The 14,157-nt window shown below is 41.0% G+C and overlaps 1 protein-coding gene across 2 annotated transcripts in view; it reads left to right on the forward strand.

Annotated features, from left to right (window-relative positions):
- Positions 1–14,157, forward strand: part of ZNF423 (zinc finger protein 423) — a 403,178-nt gene that overhangs the window by 210,841 nt on the left and 178,180 nt on the right. The window lies entirely within an intron of this gene.

The following is a 14,157-nucleotide window of genomic DNA, read 5'->3' on the forward strand; positions in this document are numbered from 1 at the left end:
AATGCCGGCACGCGCGCTGCAGCCCCGCCGGACAGGGGCCGCGCGGTCCCGGCCGGGCCCGGCCACAGCCCGGGCAGCCGCGGGGCCGGGGAGGGAAGCGCGCCTTTTTATTTGTAGGTTTGGAGGCGCGCAAGCTTCTGCGGGCCCGGGTGCGCCCCTCCCTGCGGGCCGCCACGATCAGCCCGCATCTCCTTTCAGTTGACCCCCCACACACACACACTTGACATCTCCTTCGAGATATTTGCCTCTGAGTGTTTCCGGCCTGGCTTCATGAAGGAACCGAAATCTCCAAGTTTGGGGAGATTCTTTTTTTTTTTTTTTAATTTATGTCCTGAAGATGCAATTTAATTTGAGTCGCACTGTTATTTTTCAAAGCCCACAGAATGGGATGCTTTAGAAATTCCCCCCCAAAGCTGGCAGCGACAGGGAGCAGCAGGCACTTTATCTTTCTGTGGCTGCACTGTAGAACTACCCTGTCGTTAAGAATTTTTCTTTTTTGGCTGATAATGCCTCACGTGTACTTTATGTTTTAAAGATAGGCTTTTACTTCATTGACTTCTCACAACCATTAAAAAAAAAAGCCTATTTTATAGATTTGGGAACTGAAAGGAGGCAGTGGCAGGGCTAGGATTACCACTACCACTTCCATACAACAACTACTACTACTTTTTTTTTTTTTTTAGGTTTTTGCAAGGCAGTGGGTTTAAGTGACTTGCCATTAAGTGTCTGCTGCCGAATTTGAACTCAGGTACAACTCACTCCAGGGCTCGTGCTCTATCTACTGCACCACCTAGCCACCCCATGGAAATTGTTTTCCAATAATTTCCTGCATTTTTTCCTCTTAAGAGTTATTTTTTTTTCTTTTGCAAGGCATTGAGGTTAAGTGGCTTGCCCAAGGCCACACAGCTAGGTAATTATTAAGTGTCTGAGGCCTAATTTGAACTCAGGTACTCCTGACTCCAGGGCCGGTACTCCATCCACCAGCTGCCCTACTACTACTCTTATTATTGTTATTATACCTTGTTAAAGTTTGTAAAATGCTTTATGATTTTTTTCCATTATATAGATATTTGCTTTCCAAGTATGTATAATGATTAAATCCTTTACAATTAACTCATTTTATCCTCACAATACACCCAGGGTAGGTACTATTATTATCATTTTACAGTGACAAAACTGAGGCAGAGACAGATTAAGTGACTTGCTCAGGTACACACCATTGAGATTGGAATTTGAACTCAGGTCTTCTGGACTCCAGGTCAAGCACTATATCTCCTGCGCCATCTAGTGGCTCCAGACTGGAGTCCAGGTCTCTTCATTCCTAGGACAATAATGTTTCTATTAATCGGCTTGTGTGGGCTTCCTATCCAGGGCAAGATGTCTTTGGGGACCAGCTTAGCTTCTTTCCAGTCCTGGCCTCAGAATCCTATACCAATATGTGATGGAAATATGTTTTCCTGTTAGTTATGGACTTTCTTTCTATTGTAGACTGGATCCCATTTAAGAGCTCCTGCTCTGTATAAGACACAGGAAAGCTCTGAAGCCAGAACTGCAAAGTACTTCTGACCTCTTGGCAATATCATTTGGATTAGAGGCTTCAGCTTGTTTGTTTTCTGCCAAGGCCCCGGTTTCCCGAGCCATTCAAGGTTTCAATATCTAGAACTGAATCTGATATGGTGGGGATCTTCTACCCTGACGGTGGAAAATCTAAATGAGTTTCTGATTATCTTTCACTTTACTGATGATAGCCCTCTGACTTCTCACCCAGAGGATTATTGAAATAAATATGTCAAGGACACTATTTCTTAATCTTTGGGAAGATCTGAGTCCATTCTTTTAAGGCTGGAACTGACTGCTGCTGCCAGAAATGATAGTGCCTTGGAAGCATTGAACCATCTTATTAGAAAGCCCAATTTCACTGGAAAAATCCATTAAAGCAATTTGTCCTTCTCCTCAGATGTTGTTCATCAGGTCTTGCCTCTTGGCCACAGCCTTTCCCCCTGAAGGACCTACCCCTTCAGGTCATGAGTCTGTCATCCCATTTTTTCTTGTATTTGTTCTTTGGTCTTCCCCGAATTCTCTTCTCAGCCTCTGTTTACTTCAGTTTGTAATTCCTTCATCAGCCTTCTTTTCTAATAGGTACTAGCCACCGCCATTCACACTTTGATTCTTGGCCTTTACTCATTGTTGACACTGATAGACTATTCTTATATGACTGCCTCAAAAGGTGAGTTCTCCGTGTTCCCCTTTCCTCACAGAGCCAGGCCAATTCATCTCACCCTGGGTCCTCTGTCTTAATGGAACTGAGCTCCTGTGCTGAGAGACACTATTTTGGATGATCTAACTTGATGCTGACTTCCATTCTACACTCAACTAGGGACCTCCGGGCAAGCCGTCACTTATTTGGCTCATCCATTTCATCCTGGTTGTGGTCCTTGTTTTTTGAGACTCTGTCTGGAATGATTAATAAGCCTTAATCCTTGGCTGTGTGAGGACTGGACATTCCTGCCTTCTTTCTGTGTCCTATTTCTGGAGACTTTGTGGCTTCCACTCGCTGGTCTCCCTCTCCCTATGACTTGGCCTTTCATTACTAATTAGTTCCATGGTGTGTCTAGGTGGATGAAGAAACGGTCAATCCCAAGTGAGTTTTAATTCTGTTGTTTCCTATCCTGGTCCAAGATAAGGCTGTGGGAAAATGAAGGTTTTTTTGAACAGTCTCTTCACCCAGCTCCAGCTGGCCCCATGACCAGACTTCATCAAGAGCTGGTTGCACAATTCCAGCCCATCTTTCCCCTGCCACCCAGATTGCTTCTGGGCCGCCTCCCATAGTTAGCTGATGGTGACTCCAGGATTGTAGTCTGAGGTTAATATTAGCCTCTGGGAAACTTCTTTAGGAAAATAAACCTCTTTTCTTTGAAAGCGCAAAAAGCAATCTACCCCCTTGCCCCCCAACATGACTTAATAGAAAGATTTTTTTTGTTTATTCACTTTTGGGGGTTATTACTGAACTGTTCCCCTCTCTCTGACCTCCTAGGAATATTGATAACCAGGAGTTGATTTACTGGTGATGTTCTATTGGGGGAGAAGTTTTTCCCTTTTACATTTTCTACTTAGCCCAATGTTCCAGGCTCATCTGGATAAAGAAGAAATCTTGAACGTCTTAAAGGTCCCTTTCAGCTCTAAATCTATGCTCTTTGAACGGACAGAATGTAGGTGCTGTAGATAGATTTTTAAAAACTCTTTAGCAGAATATTCTCATGTACATATTGAGCAACTGGGGTCATGAGAGGGGAAAGCATGTAGTTTATTGTGAATTTAGTAATAGAATCAGAATTAGAATCCAAATCTCCTGACTCCATTCAGTGTTCTTTCCACTGTTTTTGGGACAACCAGTCCCTGTCAATCTCATCCTCCTTTAAACCTTGACATTGTTTAATTAAGGGTTATCTGGGTAGGAAAAAAATCAGAGAACAGGAAAGAATCACAGATAAGCAGGACAGCTTTGAAAGTTACATGTTGAATTTATTATATACTTAAAAAGAAAGGAAAGCAAGCTCTACTGTGCAGTTTCACGTATCATTGTCTCATTTTCTTCATTATTTGTGGAAATACTAATTTTATTTGATTTTTCTCATTTCATAAATAAAGTAGAAAAAAAATCTGGGTGGGAACCATTTTCTCAAGTCACAAACCAAAGCCCTGGATTTCATTTTCTTTACTGCTCCCCGAGGGAGCCCGTAGATACTGATCCACCTATTATCATCTTCACATGTATTAGGCTGGCTTGGCCATGTGTGCTGGATGTTGAGAGAGATGGCCACTGACCATGCATGCTCTGAAAGGGGATCCAGAAATAAATGGGACACAGCCAGCATTTGTCACCAGCTTATGAAAGTGAAGGCCAGACAATGGGCCTGTTGAAAACCTGTGGGCTTATCACAATTTGTGGATGTCCACTGAGAATGAAAGAGGGATTGCTTCCTCCTCTTTGAGAGGGAACTAAAGGGAAGCAGCTGGGGTGTTGGGACCCACTGAATGATGGTGGATCATCAGGGAGGAGGTGCAGGACAGCATTTGGAATTAATTCTAGAACCATGGCTGTTATGGGAGGAGATCCTTGCAGAAATTACATAGGGAATCAGTAAATTCTTTGGAAGAGCTAGTTCAGGAAATGTTTGATGGCACAAGTAATAGGGAGCCTTGGAGCCTAACTTTTAAGTCCCTACCTTTATGACCTTAGGCAAGCCCAGTAACCTCTTTGGGTCTGTTGACCCTCTTCTAAGCAAGGTGGGGGTCAAACTAGATGAGTTCTGGGGTTCTTTCTGGAGATAATCTGTGCTCTTACCCTGAGCACCAGAAAACACCAGCCACAATGGATTTGACTAGTGACTAATTGTAGAACCATCAAGTTCACTTAATAATTATGACAGTAGTAACTCACTTTAATTGCCAGATTTATCCAACACTTTCTTTATAATAATCCTGTAGGGTAGGTTATATAATTATTATTATCCTTGTAATGGAGGGCAGTCAACTTGTCAGGAACAAGAACCACCTTATTTTGGATGGTTGGTGATTTTTCAATTAATCCCAGTCTCTTCATCAAGTGGTTACCAGACTAAGTTCAGTTGCATTGTGTCTGTGCTTGCTTAAATCAGGAAGCTGGGCTCTTACATTACTGACCATTAGGACTTTGGAAACAGGCTTCTCACCCTTTTTATCTATATGGGTTTCCTCCTCCCCCTTTCTTTTACATTCACATTTTATAGATGAAGGAACTAAGACCTAGAAGAGGGAAGTGGCTGGTCCAAGGTCATATTGTCTCATTTATATTGCCAGTTAAATATCAGTATAACTATTGTACTGACTCCACATCCAATTCCTTCTGGGCCTCACTCTCCTAATCTCTGGAATGGGAATAATAGTCCCTTCTCTGAGTCACTGTGTCATTGGTAAAGTAGAGATAATGCCAGTATTACTTACTAGTCAGATTTGCTGTGAGGATCAAATGAAATAATTTATGCGAAGTGTTTTTTCAAACCTTAAGATGCTTTATATATGCCAGCTATTATCACTCTTATCTTCTTTTTTTCCCCTGATAAATTTCAAAGAAAAATTTGCCATGAAAAGTTCCTTTTCTGCTATTATTTTCTTGTACCACATTGGGTTTTCTATGGACAATTAAACAGGTGGGAAAAACAACTGGATTTTTTTGGCAGTTAAAAATAAAAGATTGTTAGGTTCATTCTTTGTAGGAGCAATGTAGACATCTTTTGGACTATTCCAGTAGCACAATGGGAATGCTGCATATGTTATCCTGTTTTCACATAATGATAACAGCTAATATTTATATAGCTTTTATTATGTTCCTGGCATTGTTCTAAGTACTTTCATTAGAGCTTCATAACAACCCTGGGAAGTGGGTGCTATAATTATTATTATTTTTCCCCTTTTACAGACTCCCCTGAATTAAACAGGGTTAGGTGACTTGCCAAGGATTACCAAAGCTAGTCAATGCCTGAGACCAGATTTGAACCCAGGAAGAAGAGATGTAGCATGTAGTTAAGAGATCAGATAAGATGGTACATGTGAGAGAATGCTTTTGACAAGCATAAAAGTTTATATAGGTGCCAGATGGTATTGCCAAGCATCTCTATGTTTGACTAGGGAGAATCCTGGGGAGAGGGGAGCAATATCCTTCTGCTACCTTTAAAATTATCCAGTTTTACTCTCTAGGTGAATCATTCTTTCTGATGACCTGGAGACCTAGTTCAGTTATTCTAAAGGGAAACAAAGTTCTTGTGGGAGTGTATATCCATTGTATACACTATCTAGGTAGAGGTTGAGTTTCTTTATGGGTAAAGGTAGCACATATCTTAGGAAAAGAGAGAGAGCCAGTGTTAGTCAAGAGGACCTGGGGTCCTGACACATACTGGCTTTGTGACCCCAAGAAAGCTACTTAATCTCTCTATGCCCCAGGCAAACCTCCGGGTCTCCCCAGAGTGGAATAGTTGTTGATCTGCTTTCTAAGTCAGTCAAACAAACATTTTTAAAGCAAGGCATTATGTTTAATTCTGGAGATAGCATGAAAGCATAAAAGATAGTCCCTCTTCCTAGACCTGAGAATCCAAGGAGGGGGAGAGAAAGCCGAAAATACAAAGTGTGAAAACTAGATACATACAAGACAGATTGGAAATATTCTTAGAGGGACATTACTAGCAATGGCAGGGTGAGGTGGGGAATTGGGAATGGCTTTTTGTAGAAGGTGGGATTCCAGCTGCAGCTTGAAGGAAATAAAGGAAGCCAGGGGGTAGGAATGAGGGGGAGAGTTTAGAAGTTGCTTCAGTAGAATTTTTTTTTTAGTTTTTTTTTTTTTTTTGCAAGGCAAATGGGGTTAAGTGGCTTGCCCAACAGCTAGGTAATTATTAAGTGTTTGAGACCAGATTTGAACCCAGGTACTCCTGACTCCAGGGCCGGTGCTTTATCCACTACGCCACCTAGCTGCCCCTGCTTCAGTAGAATGTTAAAAAAAAAAAAAAAAAAAACAACCCAACACAGGTTTATACAGATTAGTCTGATGTTGTCAAGATCTTCTTTGAGAACAAAGGACATGTCATCAAAAATTCTTAGTGTGATTTTAAGATATAATAGCTTAGAAATATTTTGAACATATGGATGGCCCATCAAATCTTAGCACTCATTTTGGCCTCTTCAAATTTTGGGGCTTTTCATAGTAATTAGCCTATCATGGATCTCATGGTCTCCTACCCAGACAGAAAATTGAGAACTTTTGAAGTTAATTCTGGCCTGATGTTAGAGAGTGTTGAAGTAGTGAAGGGAGGTTGGGGGGAAGAGAGCTCATTGTTCACTTATGAGACTCCTTGCAACAGATAGTGTTTCATTCCTTCTGTTCACCCTCCATTCCACTCCCTATCCTTTCCAGTATGGTGACTGGTCCACCCTTAAGAAATACTTTTTGATCATTTGATAAACACTACCTGTGTGACCTTGGGCAAGTTACTTGCTCTTTTTGGGAAGGGTGGTACAGAGAAATCCATAGGTTTGGCCTAGAAAAAGTTGGCTGAAACAGGAGAGGGAAGAAGTATACTTTTGTTTTTATTTTCTTTCTTCTTGCCAAGAAGATGGAGTTTTGAAGGAGGCTCAAGTTAGGGCTTTTTGACCTCAAGCTGTTATCAGCAGATCCCAGTACAAATGGTTTCCAAGCAGCAGTGCCAAGACTCTGTGTTACTCACTACCTGTGTGACCTTGGGCAAGTCTCTCTTTGGGCCTCTTGGCTAGGGAATAAAGGAAAGAAATAAACTTTTTTTTATAGTTCCTACCATGTGTCTGTACCATGCTCAATATTTTACAAATATTATTACAAAATTGTTACAAATTCAATGACAAAAACAAATATTGATTTACAAATATTGTCACAACAACCTTCTCAAGTAGGTGCTGTTATTATTCCCATTGACTTGAGTAAACAGGCAAACTGAGCTTCCTAGGGTTCACATAGTCAATAAGTATCTGAGGCTAGATTTGAACTCTGGACTTCCTGGATCCAGGCTTAGAGTTCTGTCCACTGAGCCACCTAGCTACCTCTGATGGCCAAGATGAAGGGTTGAATTGGATGAGCTCTGAGGTTCTTGCCAACAGCTCTAGAGCTATGGTCTTGTGATCTTCTTGTTCAGTGGTTTTGCCATTTCCTTCTTTAGATCATTTTCAAGATAAAAGAAACTGAGACAAATGGGGTTTCGACTTAACCAATGATCCAGATAAGAAAGTGTCTGAAGCTTGATTTGAACTCAGGTCTTCCTGACTCTAGGTTCGACTTGCTCTCTGTTGCTTCACTTAACTGTTCCTTCTGATTCTAAGCAACACAAAATATCAGCCACTATCCAAAATGTGTGCTTATTCTTCTTCACCTCTTCAGAGTATCTTAGCAAATGGACCTCCTTCAAAGAACTTCTGACACAGTGGGTCATGGAATGGGTAATATTTCTCTGTAACCAGAGGGAGGCTAGTCTTAGGGTCAGAGAATCAGATTTTGAGTTTGATAGAACTTTAGAGATCTTCTCATCTAACTCCTTTTTTCTACATGTGAGGATTGAAGATTCCAGAGAAGTTAAGTGACCTCCCCAAAGTCATATGAGGAGTAAGTATAGAGTCTTGGCACTGATAGCCACTGAAAGCTGAAAATTGTGCTTCCTGTTATCAGCTTTCCCTTCCTCATTTGCTGAAAAAACTAGTTAGTCATCTCTGTGCTATATTATTCTTTTTTTTTTTTTAGGTTTTTGCAAGGCAAATGGGGTTAAGTGGCTTGCCCAAGGCCACACAGCTAGGTAATTATTAAATGTCTGAGACTGGATTTGAACCCAGGTACTCCTGACTCCAAGGCCGGTGCTTTATCCACTATGCCACCTAGCTGCCCCTCTTATATACTCTTAATGTTGCTTAGGGCCCTAAGAACTTTGACTTTCTCAGTTCACATGTGTATATGTGACATACAATAGTATGTGACATACAGCAGTATGTGTCAGAGAGGAAGTTTGAATCTAGGGGTTCAAAATTTTGAAGACCAAACCTCCCCTTGCTATTACCATGAGCCCTTACATGAGCCCTGACTTCAGCCAGCTGTTGTCTCATATGACTCCTTATCCCCTTCCCAGTCCTCTCCACTGTCCCAATGCAGATTCTTTCCCTTTCAGTCTCTTAAAGTGGGGAGGGGTTGGTGGGGTTTTTTTGTTTGTTTTTTAGCTTTTGCAAGGCAGTGGGGTTAAGTGGCTTCTCCAAGGTCACACAGCTAGGTAATCATTAAGTGTCTGAGACTAGATTTGAACTCAGGGACTCCTGACTTCAGAGCTGGTGCTCTATCCACTGTGCCACCTAGCCGACCCTGGGAGGAGTTTTTAATAGACTGATCCCAACCTTTGAGGATATTTTGCATGCCTGGTTTCTAGATATATGCTTTGATATTTCTAAAAGTCTGTGAGCTACTCACTGGGGTGTATAATCCCCATACCCACTCAAATTACCACCTTTTCTTATATCATTTCTCTATTTCTAATACATTTTTCTACTGCAATAAACTCCACTGGCTACCTATAATTTCAGGGTCAAATAGAAATTGTTTTGTTTGACATTTAGAATCACAATTTGACACTTTTGTCTTTGTAGCCACGTCACTTAGCACATGGTAACTTTTAATACTGTTTGTGAATTGATTGACTAATTAGCAGAGAGCTTTATGAACTGCTTTGGCAGAAAATAATTCATTACCTTGTGGTCAGTCTCTTGTGATGAACCTGTTGAAATTTGGGATGATCCTGGGACAAGACATTCAAAATCTATTTCTGGGACTATCCCCAGTTCTGTAGGAACCAATGGAACTTGTAGTATACCACCAGCAATAGTTTTAAACACTTCCCTTTGAGAAACCAGGGTTCTTTCTACCCCACCAAAGCATTCAAAAAGGATTTCAGTAGAAGACAGGTGTTTATGTATGTTCTGTGCTCCTAGTTAACAAAGATATTTTTTCAACCTCATTAATAATTTATACTTCTCCAAGTTTTTCTTAATCTTGAAATAGATAATTGGATAGCAGTATTTTGTTACCTGGCAGAAACCCTACATTTTGAGAAATGAAGGGGACCCTGGAAGCTTTAACACCATGGGGACTCTGTATCATGCCAACAGACAGACACATTACTGTCAATTGGCAGGTTACTTAAAATATATGAAGAGAGCTTTGCAAATCTTAAAATGCTATGTAAATACTAGTCTTGTGGATTTAATATGATTTGGAGTTCAAAGAACTGACCTTGAGTCCAGGCTATGCACCTTGTAGAAGGACACATCCTTTCATCTCCTTGAATCCTAGTTTCCTTCTTTGGATGATGTTGGTAATAATGCTTGCGTGAGAGACAACATGGTGTAGGGGAAGAGAGTTTGTTTTGGAATCAGAAAGACATAGATTCAAATTCCACCTCTTAAACATAATGTCTGTGTGACCCCCAGATAATTTACTTAGCCTCGCAGTTTCCCCTTAGGAACATAAATTGCAGAGAAGGAGATAATCTGAAGTGGGAGATGTTACTTCCTAGAAGTTCCACTTCTCCAATGAAATTTCTAACAGAATCTAAATGTAAAATGCTTACAGTGTCTACCACACCAAGTCATTGTGTGGAAATCACTTTTTAAATCTTTATGTAGAAATGTGTCTTTATTAGTGTTCATTCCTTTCTTTCCTTCTCTCTCCCTTTCTCCATCCTATATCCTTGTCTTCCCTTCTGTAGAGGGCTCCTTTACAAACTGACCATCTCCCCATCTGGGTGTGGTTTGGGTGGGCCTGTGAATGGAAACCCATGACTGAGTCACATTGGAGCCATGGTCAGATTCCCTGGAGGGTTTGTCGTCAGGGCTGAGTTGCTCTAGAACAGGTGGTGCCTGTGGGTGGAGGGCTCTGGAGGAGTCCTAGAAATTGTCTGGTGCCCCAGGGAGTGGGGTGGGTAGTTTCCATGGTTCTGTCAACTCCTAAAGCAGCAATTCAGACAAGAGATTAGGAAAAACAAGCTGGAGTGGCTGAGCATCAATAAGGGCTGTGGACTGAGAGGACATGGCCTTCCTTTGGGATGCATGTCACTGAAAACCCCATCTGGAATCAGGAGGAATCAAATGAGGAGGATTGATAGAGAAGTCAGTTTATTCATTTTAGAGCCAAAAAGAACATTAGTTCATCTCTCTTATTGTTCAGACAAGGAAACAGACTTATCTGAGGTCACACGGGGAGCAAATTGAAGAGCTGAGATCTAAACCTCAGGTTCCGGTCTTTAAATCTAGGGCTCTTTCAGGTGCCCCCACCTGGGAATCAAATGAGTCCATCCACTTTATGCTGGTCATGCTCACCTTTGCTTAGCCTTGTCACTCAATCTCTCTTTAGAAGAGACAATGAAGAGCATCTGACCTGATCTCTTCATTTTATAGTTGAAGAGACTGAAACCTACCAATAATGTGTTGGAGGTAGCATTTGGAACACAGGTCTCCATGCCAGTCAAGTTCCACACCCTTATATTAGGCAATGCTGTCAAATTCAGGCAGCATGGTGGCTCAATGGTTAGAGTGCTGGGTCTGGAGCCAGGAAGTTCAGATTTGGCTTCAGACACTTATTTGGCTATGTGTGACCCTAAGCAAGTCCTTTAACTCTTTTTGCCTCAATTTCCTCATATGTAAAATGAGGATAAGTGTGGCAAGGACTGCATAAGGGCTGTTATAAATAACAAAATCCTAGATATTATAAGTAAAAAATCTGACATGAGGCAACAGAATCATTATTTTGTACCAGTTTGAGGAATAAGTGCTTTGCAAACTTTTACAAACTCTATATTGATTTTTTTGTTGTGATTGTTAGAACTTGTTTTTTTTTCCCCCCCTGTCCAGGGTATTCACAATGAAAATTTCCTCTAAAAGTACAGATCAGCAGATTTTACAATTTAGAGTTTGCCTGAGACACTGAGTAGTTAAATGACATATCCAGAGTCATGCAGCCATCGGATCTGAGACTTGAACCGATGTCTTCAGTTCAGGTCTGGCCCTCACTCCACTAGATCAGAGGTGTTGAAAATGCAAAACCTGCCTCTGTTCTATTATTCTTCAGAGTGAGGCACAAACTAGATTAAAATATAATTGGGATATTTAACAAAATAAATGAAAGTACAATAAAAGCATAGATAATGTTACATTTTAAAACTAGGTCATTATGTGCAAGGTTCTTGAAAATTTGATGGATCCCATTTTTATTGGAGTTTGATACCACTACAGTAGAATGTATAATTGCCTCTTTGTATCTAGTTTAATAGTTCCTTAATAATAATGGTATTAATTTACACATTAGTAGTCCTTATAGTTTACAGACTTCTTTTACCTTCATTGTTTTGTGAGTCACAAAATAAACCCTGAAGTATTCTGGAGGGAAATTGTTGTGGCTTTTTAGATGAGAAAACTGAGATCTAGAATATATGTCTTACAGCTGGCACTAGAACCCAGGTCTTCTTTATCCTACCTAGTCCAGTGTTCTTTCCAGTACACCACATTGTCTTTGATGATACTTTATAGAATATTTTTTCCCACTTCTCTCATCGTTACCTCCTCCTACCCCAGCCCCCATTTCCCTCCTCCTCCCAGTACCCCCCATTGATTGCCATAATGACTTAACCCAGGTGGTCGACTGTATGGAGAATTGGCCCAGGGGAAATAATATTCCCTGGTACCAGCCAGGGTCTCAGATGTGCTTTGGGCTTCCAGGGGCACTTCCCTGGGGAGCCAGTGATCTGGGTCCTGGTTTATTCTTCCTTTCCCCTTCACACTCCCATCCTCTCTCCCTCCCCCAAACAACTAGAATTTGTGGGTGGAAGGGCTAGAGTGAGGAGTGGGGAGGAGGTGGAGTTGGGCAGGGAGGGAGAGGGAGCCTGCTACTGTGGTGTGGACTAGAATTACCTATTTATCTGGATAAAGTGCCTTTTATAGAACAGTCAGTGCAAATGTTTAGATAATTAGAACAAAAGCCAAAAGAACAATTCAGCTCAAAGTGACAAGATGGGAAAGCTGGGTGCCCACCAGGATGGTGCTTTTTTTTCCCCCTGTCTCCCTAGTTCTCCCCAGCCTTAGCTGGGTTTTGATCATGCTATTTAGAAAATCCCTTTGTTGTAGGATAAACTGACATTGGCCCTCATATTTCTGCTGTGAAGTTTGCTGTATACCAAGTGATCACTCGGGAGAGCTAGACCATTACAAGCTGATTAAATGAGCTAATTTTAATTTGTTCAGTGGTTACACATGCACAGACCTTTTGGTGCCCTTTTCCTGTTTGTTTTTTATTTTATTTTTTAAAAAAAGAAAAAGACCTCTAGGAACCCTCATTAACACTTCCCCCATTTAGAAAAACATGTTTTTAGTGAAGCTTGAGAATTGTTGTTTTAAAATAATAACACTAGTTATTATCAATAATAATTAAGGTAATTATATTCATTTAGTCCTGTTTACTATAATAAAGTGCTCTGTTATAATAAAAATGATGCTGTGTTTTTGGTTTGCGCAGCTCTTTACATTTCATTTATTTAATCCTCCCTACAATCATTTGAGGTAGGTCCTACTATTATCCCCATTTTATAGATGAGGAAACTTTGACTTGGAGACATTAAATTTGTTAATAGTGATATATCTTATAAGTATTTGAAGCAAGATTTGAACTTGGGTATTTTTGACTCCTGCATTGTGATTTAGGATAGGGCAGGCATAATTATCTTCATTTTACTAATGTGAAAACAATTTCAGAGAGTCGGGTCACTTAATCTGTTCCAGGTCACACCTGGGCTCACATTCCCATGTCCTGTGTTTTCTCCTGCTATCTCACTGTCCTTGAGACACTTAGCAAATCAAATGACACAGTCTCAGGCGGTGCTAGCCAAATGTAAGCATCCTTCATGATGAAGATGAGGATGATAACCACTCATTTTTCTAGGACTTAAAGGTTTTTACAAAATTCTTGTATCCAACCCCTTTGAATTAGGTGGTTGTTACCGTATTATTCCAGTTTGATAGATGAAGATTAGAGAGGTTAAGAGAGAACTGCCTCCTTCACCTGACCAATGAACATTAGAACCCAAACTCACCTTTCTGACCTGTATTCTGTTCCTTCCAAAATATCTAGCCTTTGTCATTTGGGGGTTGGGCCCTTAAAGTTGGGAGACTTGAGGCTGCTAGCCTGGGTCCCTGTGCCAGACCTGTGATGGAGGAAACTCGAAGCATGGCAACCCATCTGGCCTCACCTGAGTCCTCTACTGAGTCATCTAGTCTAAGAAGTAGTTAATATTGCCAGCCTCCCCTGGATGCCTGTAGGAAGGCCAAGCCAAGCAAAGTGTAGCAAAGTATAGTGAAGGAAATTATGCTGTTAGGTTGCTTTTTGCAACACTTATGGGGAGTTCTGCCTCAAGAGGGGACCTCTGCCTGTAATCTATAATAGTGAGTGGTGTACAAAGGGAAAAGTAATTGTGTAGTTGCAGAAAATGTTTTCCATTTTCCCTGAAAAAGTTGCTTAAGCCATTTGGTGCCCTCCCTCTCTTTTACCTTCTTTATTTGTTATCTTTTTTTTTTAATGCA

Source organism: Macrotis lagotis, chromosome 1 (assembly GCF_037893015.1).
Source record: "Macrotis lagotis isolate mMagLag1 chromosome 1, bilby.v1.9.chrom.fasta, whole genome shotgun sequence".
NCBI lineage: Eukaryota > Metazoa > Chordata > Mammalia > Peramelemorphia > Peramelidae > Macrotis > Macrotis lagotis.